The sequence below is a fragment of the Enoplosus armatus genome, chromosome 17 (assembly GCF_043641665.1).
Source record: "Enoplosus armatus isolate fEnoArm2 chromosome 17, fEnoArm2.hap1, whole genome shotgun sequence".
Taxonomy (NCBI): Eukaryota; Metazoa; Chordata; class Actinopteri; order Centrarchiformes; family Enoplosidae; genus Enoplosus; species Enoplosus armatus.
This window is the reverse complement of record NC_092196.1, coordinates 2940727-2951368: the sequence shown is the minus strand read 5'-3', so window position 1 is coordinate 2951368 and position 10642 is coordinate 2940727. Positions and strand designations below refer to the sequence as shown.

The window sequence follows — 10642 nt, the reverse complement described above, 5'->3', positions numbered from 1 at the left end:
AGCTGACCCGATTGTAAGTGGCCAAAAATTCAATTATTGCTGCTTTAAATACTTCATATGAATGTTTGATGCATATCATAACGTATGACATATTAACCGCTATAGACCATTTCCCTGGAAGACATTTCGACACGCAGCACTGGTGTAATGAATGACTTTGAAAGGAATAGTTAAACATCTTCTTGCCAAGAGTTTGACGAGGACATCGATACCACGCTCATAAATCGTACAATAAATATGAAGCGAGAAACTGGAGCTGGCTAGCTTAGCTTAGCACAAAGACTGAATTAACACATTGGATTTCCTTTGTGTAATCCATACAAAAACTGATGTGTAAGGACAACACGTTGTGGGGTCATGGGGGATTATGTGCCGCTAGCAGAAGGCTAACTTGTGTTTTAGTACAGATTAGACGAAACCGTGATGTAGGCGGATTTTGTGATTTCATTCCCCTTTTCCAGTCTTTATACTAAGCTAAGCTAGGCTGGCGTCAGAATGAACAGAGTGACATGAGAGTGGTACAAATCTTCTCATCTGACTCTTGGCAAGAAAATGAATCCACGCGTTTCCCAAAATATTAAAGTACTCCTTTACTAATGGCTGCATCCCATTTAGTTTGGCTAGTTCAGGGACCCTAGTATTGTGTTTTTAGTTGTACAATGTTCCTGATCTGCCGCTAATGCTATTAGTTAGCTTTCCCTGTTATGACAGCTGTTAAAAAGGCCCCTTATTCTTCACTCCAGCCTTCACTTCATCTAAATGCCTACAGCATAAGAATAATATGTTTATCTGTGTATTTATTTTTAGCCTGTTCTCATTAATCAGACAGCAGGCACCTCTGTCCTATTTGTGTTTTCTGGCATTTTTCTTATAGCGAGGGAATCCAGACTGAAGCTTTTCTCCCATGAGCCTCAGCAGATCTGCACTTCCTCTTCCTCCCTGGGCTGACGCCTACAGCAGGATATCCTGTGTCACCAGCCTGTATGTGTGTGAGGTCATATAAGTGTGCGCTACGGGCGTAGACGTCAATCACTGGGCGGCACCGCCCTTCTCTGAAACCCGGCAACCTTGTGGGTTCCCCCTTTTTTCTCTCAGAGACTGCACCAGGATGACGCAGATCAAAGTACCGGGGCGTACGCTAGCACGTGCAAACCCTCCTCGCAGGAAGTATCCATATTACAAATGGAGAAAATTTGAACATAGTAGTGGGAGTGTTTTGACACACCGGTGATGGCAGCGGCTTGCTAAAAGCTCCTGGAGGTGATTATCCCAGCTAAAGGCACCCTGAGGACAAATAAACTCCTCAGCCTGACTGTCTGTCTCTTCCTCTGCCCATGTCTGTCTGCCTGACTACCACCAAACTTGTCCATTTATTCTCATGTCGGTGTCAGTCGGTGAGAGAGGCAGCGGCGGCAAAGGGATTGATTAATTATTGAGCATACCGACACATGGCTTCTCTCTCCTTTTATTCTCCCTCTGACCTACATAGTGGAACCACCTGATCCGGGCTCCAAAACAAACCCATTTGACGTCGTGCTCAGCTTGTCTGTCTGCTTGTGTGTGTGTGTGTGTGTGAAAGCAAGTGCACGGGTGCCTTCACGTGTCATCTCATCTCTTTGAGTCTACGTGCACACGAGGAGAAAGAGAGTGAGGGAGACGGAGACGCAGAAAGAGTGCAAAGAGGCGGAGATGAGAGCTAATGGTTTAGCGCCCTGATCTCTCTGCTAATGAAATCAACCACCCCCATAAGCACATCAGAGATCTGCTGCGGGAGTGTGTGTGTGTGTGTGTGTGTGTGCACAAGCTAATGTACATTCATGTGCGTCCATGTGAGGCATTAAGAGTCTGTCAGGGGGCCCCAAAGTATTCTGGGATAGAATGGAACGTTGGGTCAAAGGGTGAATTCACCGCCCTCATTTTTCTCTCTTCCACTGCTCTCCCTCTTTTTCCTTCCCTTTTCGTCTTCCATCACGTTCAGTGCATCCCCCTCTCTCCGGCCGAAGTCCTCCGGTGGCCTTCACGTGGTTCGTGAGCAGCGTTGAAAAGTATTCAAACGCTCACGACCTATGACCCGCTGAGAAAGTAAGCAGCATTACTTCACCGACTACTCGACATGCAAAAGTAATCGCGTTACTTGCATTGCTCAACACAGCTCCATCAAACAACACCAAGGCCCCCACACCCACAAGTCCACAAACTGCGCATCGGCGGAAGGAGGAGTCGTGCAGCAGCAGGTTGCAGCTGTGAAGCGGCTGAATTAGAACCACTGCTTCATAATGTATAAGTGTGTATATGTGAGTGCTTGCCCCTGTGAAGGACTGGTGGCCCATAAGGCTAAACAGATCCAGACTCTTGGAATCATCACACTCAAGTGATAATTAGCCAATTTAACGGTTACCTCCAGTTCTCCGTCGTAGGCCTCTTGTCATTTTGTACATCTGAGATATCTCATTTTACAAAGGAACACCGCAGCTAAAAAAAAAGGTAGATCCGTAGAGGTAAGAAACCCTGTTCCTCAGTCAGTCCTCAGTCCAACCATATCAATCCCGGTCCAGGACTATGTAAAAAAACACTACAGTTAAACTTATGTGTGAGCATCCTACACCGACTGCAGATTGGTAGTGGAGGGAAATGACACGGTTGAACAATTAAAATGATGGAAGTCGTGCCTTCCCTTCCTTATTGCGCTCTCTCTCCCTCTCTTCTTCAGTCTTTCTGTATTTCTTTCTCTCGCCCACCTCCTTCATTTCTTCCCTTTCCCCCCTGTCTCTCCATCTCTTTGTCCCGTCTCTCCCTACCTCTCCTTAATGACTCTTTGTGAGGGACAGTAGCCTTTTAGCAGGGAGAGGAGTTAATGGCTTGGCTGATGGCTGCTGCTAATGTCTTTGGGCTAATGGCCTTGGCCACCGCTGATGATAACCATGAACTAATAGCATGAATGACAGATAGCCTACTGCTTTCAGACTCACGCTCTGTATCAAGAATAGATAGATAGTCTCGGGGGAACAACTATGAAGTCCAGTCCCCCTGAATATAGCAGTAATACCCAGAGGAGCCATCTTTATTGTGATTAGAAGATGAAGGTGATGTAAGTGGGTAAAGTGTGCTGCCAAATGCCAGATCGCTTACACTCTGGGTACCACAAGAGTTTGCATAGCATATAGGAATTATTGTTTATATACATATTTCAGCTTTACCGCTGGCCATTTTCCAAAACAACATGTCTTTTTAGGCTGATTTCCTCTTGGTTTCAGTTCATTTCAGTGTGAGATGAAAATGACCTGCAAAGAACTGAAACTTGCTTGATGTTCATGGTCATGATGTGACAATGATGTAACCTGAGCAAAATGTCAAAGTGGTAATGTCCACTATGATGGATTACTCATTTCGGGCAAGTTTTAAGTCTTTGCAACTTTCTGACTCTTTTGAAATGAGCCGAAAGTATCTTAGGAATTGCCGGTGTTTGTGTCAATTAAGTGGCGAGGTGTAAAGTAGCGGAATGCCGCATGCTTGGAATGATCTAGTTCATACAATGTGTTGTCCGACCACATCTAAAGGCACAAGTATTTCAAATCCACACATCCAGTCACCCTACGTATGCGTGATTGTCAAGCTGCAATTATTACATTATAGTGGGGGGGCTCAAAGTCCTCAAAGTTAAGCAACAAAATATGTTTGATGCCCTCCAGAACGACAGATAGAAGCGTTTTCTGACACCCTTATTGGCAGGATGACATCACTTGTCTGCGCCTTCCAAAACGGTTACAAATCACTGTTGGAAAATAATTTATGATGGGACAACGCCATGGTTAAGGTTTGGTTTGGTTTAGGCACAAAAACGACTTGGTTAGGTTGAGGGAAACGTCGTGGTTTGGGTTAAAATGACTAGCTTTCTTAAAGTTTCGTCAACATGGCGCCAATAATAAACACGTGCTGTTAGGTAATGATTGTGGTCACGCTTAGAAATACCAACACTGACTGTCGGTTGGGAACAGGATTCGAACTGATGCTGTTGTTCTTCTTGGGAGGACAGTCTCAGGATCCTTGGGGAGGGTGGTCTGTGGGAGCTGAGCTAATCTATAGGAAAACAGCAATTAGCAAACATTTGAGCTCAGTTTCTAACAAATTTTATAATCTCTCCTGATCTCCTGATCCTGAGTTCTCTTTTTTTTCAAAGACCTACAGTGAGACTGTTGTTAACAGTCATAAGATCACCATACAGAGTCAAACAGTGTTTTCTTGATCTTGTAGCAGAGTCAAAAAAAATGTTTTCAGTTTGGTCTCAATATGATGAGGATTTGTCATTGTACCGTTTTTTTTTTTTTCACAACATTGACGCCCACACATTTCACAGGACTGTCGCAACACACCAGAGTCACTGGAAAACCTTTTTTTTTGTTTTTTTTTCTCACAATAATGTGAATACGGGTTCAGTTTGTAGGTATCAGACAGTTACAAACTTTTGGACGTACCCTGCCACAATTCGTCGGAACTTGGGGGGGAACTGATTGAGCGTGGCGTGCATCTGACCTTTATGCAGGAGACTGGGGTCTTCCTCATGTTACCGACCAACAGTTAGTGTTTGCTTTTTTAGGTTTTTTAACTTTAAATTACCATAACGTTTCCCTATCCATCCTGTAGTTATGTGCACATGTTGTACAAACGTCATCTAGGGTTTTGTTGAATCGTCCGGTGAAAGGGTTGGAAACCAATGCCAGGAAGGTTAGTCTAAATGACCTAAATGAGTTCCCTTACACTGTGGGGCCCTGCACTCTCTCCCCAACAACTGCTATCAAAGGCAGTTTATGTCGTATCCTGAACTTGATATCCCTTTTCACACATAGCTCGTGATCCAAGACTGGGCCAGTGGTAGATTGTGCCAGTGCGAAGGCTTCCTCCTGGGTATGTTGACCCTGCCAAAACGACCCCAATCAAGATCAGGACTGAGGGCTGGATCAAATTTTGCTGCGCGTGGTGTGAAAATTCAAGTCTGGAACATTGAAAGGAAGTGGAACCCAAAATATAAAACACATCTATGTTTCTATACGGTGACAGCTCGTAAGACATTCCGGTGAAGGATGTCTGGGGAGAATTGCCTTCTATATGGGAAGCACCTGGATCATTAGAGCAAATTGTCCCCGAGCCATGTGAAAGGGGTAATCAGAATCTTTCTTTACTTAGATGAGACTGTTACTATAGTTAAAAAAAAAAAAAATCCCATCTGTCCACAAGTGAGGCAGCTTAAAAGCAGAAGATGAAGATATAAAAAAATGTACGTGTGATGCGGCGAAGAATGTGCGATGTGAGGAACCTCTCACGGGGACGACTTTTTCATCTTAAGCTGCCGTTGGAAGGTCATCCGGCGGCAGGATGAAGAAGAGTCGAGGTCAGGCGGAGCGATGAAGAGCTAAGCGTCCCGCAGAGGCAGAGCCACTTGATAGAGACACACCATTACGGTGACATACAGTCATTAGCCAGCTCAGCTCTTTGCTGCCAGCCCAATATGTGCCGTAGCAGTTAGCATTCAGCTTGCGTTAATGGGGTAATTCCCATTCAGCTGGGATAGCAGCCGTGTGAGCGATGTGTCACATCTATAGTCAGCTAGTGTAGCAGCCATGCAATAATTTCTCCACTCACTCCCGCATTAAATGACACTCAATCTTTGCCAAGAACGCGCCCCCACTCCTCCATTTTCCTCTCAGCCCTAAATCACACCTCACTGTCTTTATTACATACCTCAACCGCTCTCTAAATCACTTTCCCCTCCGCGTTCCTTTTCTCCTCTACCTCTCTGGATCCCACTTTTCTCTCGTGTGTCATAAACACTTTTCCAACCCCCAGCCCCCCCCCACCGTCAAACGGGCCTGCGTTTGGCGATGGCGACGACAGAACACATGTGAAGAATTCGGAAAACTCTTCGACTGGAGGCGTTTGAAAGACCTAACTCGCACAATGCCATCATCATTTAATTCATCATATCTTTGGGGTTTTGTTTGCAGCATTAGGACTGTCTTTGCTAGATAGATAGATAAACAGATATCCCTAACCCTAAGAGTAACAGGCTCTGAAAACAGTTGCACAGTACTGTTTAAAGCTAAATTTGTATGGACACTTGACTAACGCCTTGCGTAGCTCTGGGGTAGACTACAAATGCGTGTACAGTGTGGCGTTTGAGAGACGTGGGCATTTGTCAGCTCGGGAGAATCGAACAGAGATGCTGTGGGAAAGAGGACACCACCGATTTAGCGTCGCACATCCCTAACATTCTTGGACTCACGATGGACAGTTTTTCTTCCACTCATTCTTCTTCCTTGGCAGAACCTGGCGCCTACACTGCCCACAATGCAACTCGGCCGGCAGACAGTCCGGCCGGAGATTCTGGCGCGTTACGCCAGCAGCGGCTAATGTAGCCCACGAGCCTCCAGGCTCAAGCCAAGGTGAGGAGCGGGCTGCAGAGGTCTGGCGAGCTCCCTCCTTCCTAACTCCACACCCCGAGACCTTTTCAAAACTTGTCGTCCTCGGCCCGGACCGACTCCAGCAACCCTCGACTCGAGTGACTTTTGAAGACATTTATAAGACATTCACGCAGCCCCCTCTGGAGACACGAGTCCCCTAACTGTCCCCTAAGTGCAGTGCTAAATTATTGGAATGCCCCTTTAACTGCGTGTGAAACAAAAACTACCGACAGTGCTTTGTGTCAGGTCAGTCGTGCAGCTGTTCTCCCTCGGTGGCTTCTCTCAGCAGCCGAATTTGGATGTCCTGACTCACATGAACCACCGAGCTGGTCTGTCCACACGTACCTCTGACAGTAACCGAAGGCACGTGAAGCTCATTACTCTGCTGCTCTGGACGAAAGTGTCAGTAAATGAGGCGAGTATATTTACCTTACAGACATCCTGCTCTGTGCCACCCGCTGGTCTGACCGCCCTGTTTAGCAACTTAGGAATCTGTCAGCATTCCTGATTTGTCAGTCTGTCTCTTACCACTTACCACCTCAGTCTGTCTGTCTGTCTGTCTGTTTGTGTGTCTCTCTGTCTGTCTGTCTGTTGGCCCAAACTCACCCTGATCATCCGTCCTCCTAATCCCCCCCTCAACTATTCATCCCCACCTCCACCAACTCAATGTTTTGGGTTTTCAGCTGCTGTAGACAGAAAGCCCATTTAGACACTATGTGTGTGCATGTGTGTGTGTGTGTGTGGGTGTGTGTGTGTGTGTGCATGCGTGTGTAAAATGGTCCTTCTGCGTCCATTTTGGGAGGCGAGGTGCGTCAGAGCGTGAAGGCTAGCTGTCGGTCCGAATTACATTCAGTTGTTGGGCACTCTGTGTGTGTGTGTGTGTGTGTGTGTGTCTAGGAACACAGCCCAAGTGCTGTAAAACAAAATGAAGGAATCTCTTGTCTTTCCCTGCTCTGCCATCGCTGCCTCTTAATCACCTCCAAAACACACACACACACACACACACACACACACACACACCTCCTGTCTCATGTGCTCTCTGCATTGCACAAGATGCATGTAACCAACCACTTTCTCCTCTTGTGCTTCGCCCAGCTAAACACACACGCACACACACCAACCCACACACCCACACCCACACACACACACGCACACACACTGCGCTGCCATCCTTACACCTCAAATTTCTTCCTGTTTTTCGGTTCCGCTGCTCAGACATGACCTCTGGTAACCTTTATGGGCAGCCTCCTGCTCTGTTGTGTGTGTGTGTGTGTGTGTGTGTGTGTGTGTGTGTGCGTGTTTGAGCACAGATTGAGAAAGAGATCAAGAAAACATGAGAGAAAAACCCCCCAGTTTTTTCAACATTTTTATGTCAAATCTCTGAACATAAGAGTGTGTGTTTGCATGTGTGTGTGCGTGTGTGTATTTTAGAGCTCCTGCAGCAGATGAAGATATCGGTCAGTGAGCATTACGCTCCCTCACACACCACTAGTGCATTTACAGTTCGGGCATGATGCTCTCCAGGATGAATTACAGTGAATCTCACGCTACAAAAAAGATTAAACAATAACAAGTGAAATAACAATAATAATAATTATAATGATGAGTCATGCTGTATTTCCTGGTGTTAATGTTCACACCGTGTCAGCAGCCTGTTGGGGAATTTGTTCTTATGTGTGCAAAAATCAGAAATCTGTTAAGCATACGACATTTATCAAAATGTGGACTCGACCAGATCACACTCATTCTCATCATGGAATAAACTTTAATGGGGGTCTTTTGGTCATTTTCTTTCTCATTTGACAAAAGTCTAAATTTGTCAGGCGCAGGGGGGAAAAAAAAGGAGGACAGGCTGAGCGGTTCGGTGGCAGCTCTCTCCCACCGGTCGCTCCCTCAGCCTTCGCACGCCATGAGGCTCACTGAGCTGTCAGGATCGCTCAGTGCGCACGTACGAGTGTGCATCATCTCCTCGTGAAAACTCCAGTTCTATTAACTTCAGGCAAGCTTTTACTCTCCTGCACAGGTAGATTTTTGTTTTTCTGCCTGAGAATAAACCTTCTTTTTACATTTGCAGCTCGTTTGGAACAAGCAGGAGATAAACCGGTTAACAAGGAAATGGCACAAACACACTGCACATAGTGTTTTCCTTGAAGCTGACCTCCAGAAAACACCACAGCACTGTGCACTCAGGACTCAAGATGTAACCAAAATAACTACAATGAACAAAAGATGTGGTTCATGCAGCCACTGCACCCAAAAAACATCCTGTTATTGGAGGGCTGTAGGTAACAGAGAGCGGACTTGCTCCTCTATTAAAAACCTGTACTGTGATGGCCTCTAGTGGTCAGTGCTGGGTACTGCAACAGGCCTGAAGTGGACCTGGTATTCACATAAGGCAGCATGTTTACAAATCAGCAAAATAACCAGTTTCCGGTCCTCCACAACCTTTTATACCCTGGTCACCTGCTGTCTGCGGCCAATCAGGGAGGGTCTCTGGAATTAGTGCCAGGTGACATCAGTCTCCCCTCAAAGGACAATACTGACCTGTTTTTAAGAGTTCAGAAACATAGTGAGGAGCAAGCCCCCAATTCCAAAACAAACTCGGGGGGGCAGTCTCAGGCTTAAACAGGTGTGATGTGGTCATGGCTCCTGGTTCTGGTTAAAGCCTGGCAGCTGAGTTCTGTACAGCAACTGTGGCCTAATTCTTGCACCATAATACTATTTCAACACTAATGAGCTTGAAATTCCCCTTAACTATTTTTGTATGTACAGTGTTTGTCCAGTATCTGCTCCTTCTAGCAGGTCATGAATCATATGATTCATATGACGAGCATATGATGTATCGCTTTGTACATGTGCATTGTACGTAAGCCTTCCGGGACCTGGTCCAGTGAACCAACCCTTCAGCATGATGCCGCCACCACCGTGCCTGACGTATTTTCATGATCTGCTGCAGCGCGACGCTAACACAGCGTTTGGTCTGATGGCCCGAATTCTCAGTTCTGGTCTCATCCCGACCGCAGAGGCAGAGGACTTCAGAGGCTCCTCACGTGACTTGCTCAGATGTCAGATGTACGTTTTCTTGAAGCTGCGACCGGCGAAGCAACTGTCTCTCCAATCTGAGCCTCGGAAGCTTGTCGCGGATCTCTTGGTGCTTTGGATTGGTGGAGTTGCTGGGAGTGCTCTTTTGTCTTCATGGTGGAGGTTTTTACCACGATGCTGACTCCCTAAAATGTGGAACTACCGCATGCTGCTGTGTTTACTGTGTACTACAGTGAATTGAAAGTGAAACACTCTAGCCTGCAATGTCATGTTTCATCAACTACTAATGCCACCAAACCACAAATGTCTCCACTGAGACTCCGATCTTGCAAAGGGGTTCCGAATGGTAACTATAAGGCGCAAGCTAATTACAGCTAACCAATACAAATATGGTTGCTTCATTTAAAGGAGGGCAGTGCGTTTAGGCTGCGGTGGTTAGGACCACAGGGGGAGACGGATTCAACTTTTGGAGAAACCCAACCCAACCACAAAGCAAGCCTCAAACAGGTCAGCAGCAGCAGCCACGTTCTACTCCTAAGGCAGGATTTTGACATGCTTAACCTCCTACTCCAGAACTAACCCTGTTCCCTATCTACCCGCAGGATTACTACCCAACGTTCCCTATTTATCTTCAGTGATGCACCCGGGCACTGCATGGGCCACCCTAGGGCCATCACACAAAAAAATAAGAAAGCCGGCTTACTCAACTGGGCAAGTCCAACAAACTCCATAATGTGGATACACATAGATGGCCTCATTAACTAGGACTAGGTTTAGGTCCCAGACGAGCCCCCATTTTTATGTTACGGCCGGCTCAAACACTGACGATGGACAGAACGCCAAGGGAGGAGTTTACTGCATGTACATTTACTGGAATGAATGAGTGAATAATTGAAAAACCAGATACCAAGCACCACCAGGACGGAGTGAGCGAGAAAAAAAAGGGCCTATATAGACTCAATCAGATGATCAGCCCAGAGGGGTCTACAGGAAACATCAAAAAAAAAAAAAAAAACCACAAAACAGGATGTAACAACGCGAGGAGATTAATCTCTCAACAGAGAGCAGAAGGTGTTCCAGGAAAGGATGGTAAAGGAAAATGTAAAATCAGATTTCACTTCTCCAGTACGCCATCAACGACTGAT

At 46.2% G+C, this 10642-nt stretch overlaps 1 protein-coding gene across 1 annotated transcript in view; it reads left to right on the top strand.

Moving 5' to 3' along the window:
- LOC139299878 (scavenger receptor cysteine-rich domain-containing protein DMBT1-like) overlaps positions 1–10642 on the top strand; it is a 41330-nt gene that overhangs the window by 4746 nt on the left and 25942 nt on the right. The window lies entirely within an intron of this gene.